Raw genomic sequence first — 1,490 nt, 5'->3', positions numbered from 1 at the left:
CAGAGTCGGACCATGTTCAGTCTCTCGTCCCTTCAGCTCTGACTCTGCTGCAACTCTCAGACTCTCACACTGAAACTCCGCCCACCAGCCGCCAGTCATTCACACTGAAACCCCGCCCACCACACATCAGTCACACCCTGTGGCCCCGCCCCCTCCTCTCTGTCCCCCTCTGCTGGCGGATTTAGGATAATGTTACCGGCCCGTTCTCTGGGGCCATGAAGGCAGCACCAGCTGGTGTGTCATTAACCAGACAGGAACACAACATGAGGCGTCTGCACCACTGGACATTCACCACAACAGACTGTGTTTCCTCCCAGTGAGTCCTCATCACTACTGTGGCAAAAAGCATCACCACTGGGCCATCAGAAAACTGGAAACCAGAGAAAAAGCTAAAGACGGGAGACAAAACTGTCCCACAGACAAACACAACACAACACAAGGATACACGGAACAACACAGGAAGAGGCTCTGACTGACTACAGCGCTGCTTCAAACCTTTAAAGCTCCTATTGTTCAGAACATCTGCTGTGTGACTGCCGGTTCTGACGGACCGGCCGAGTCCTCTGCTGGACTCATTACGGCTCTAACTCGTCCCACATGTGGCCACCAGCACTTTACTGGGAACAAAGACCAGTACTGAGCTGGACGGACTCCCACAACTCCCAGTCGGAGCGCAGCTGGAGAAATCACTGTGGAGAAAGAGACCGGACCTCTTTACTGCTCAGCTGATCAGATCAACCAGTACCATGGACCTGACACTGTCTGATCCCACCACTGCTGTACTGATGAAGTTCTGAGGCTCAGAAATGATGGAAAAAGTCCATTAAAGTGATCAATCTGGACCCTCCTCTGTGGACTTGAAGGACCTGGACCTCTGGAACATTCACAGTCTGAAGGTAGAACTCTGGTCAGTAGATGAAGGTGCTGCAGATACAGAACCAGATGTTCTGAGGAGGTTCTGGAGGAACTCTGATCATTAGATAAAGGTACTGTAGAACCAGAACCAGGTGTTAACAGCCTCTGCTTTGCTCCACAGTCAGTGATGGTTCATGAGCCTGTTGGCGTCTGACAGCAGCTGAAATGAGTCCAAGCTTCTCAGTCACATCCAGCTGAACTCTGGCAACTCTGACTTCAGACCCAAATATGCTGCTGGAATTGCTGGACTCCACTGAGAAGTTGTCGGGCAGCACCAGTGAAACCAGCTGAGGGTTTGTGCTGGTTTCCAGGGAGCAACTGGGAGCCAGTCAGTGGTTTCCAGGAGCCTCAGAGACAAACTGCTTTGAGGCTCAGTGTGGGAAGAACAGGCCAAAGACCAACTGGCAGACTCTCAATGACTGCGATGGCTGTGAAAAGGTGCCTCCCAGTCAGGTTTACTGGGAGCACTGGGGACTCTGCTGGGTCTGAGCGCTCCATAAACACAGATGAGAAATCAGGAATTACAGCCTGAAACTCTGAAACTATGACTGAAAGGAGATTCCAGCTTGTCTTTA

Source organism: Stegastes partitus, unplaced genomic scaffold (genome assembly GCF_000690725.1).
Source record: "Stegastes partitus isolate 25-593 unplaced genomic scaffold, Stegastes_partitus-1.0.2 Scaffold783, whole genome shotgun sequence".
NCBI lineage: Eukaryota > Metazoa > Chordata > Actinopteri > Pomacentridae > Stegastes > Stegastes partitus.
This window is presented reverse-complemented; position numbering follows the sequence as displayed.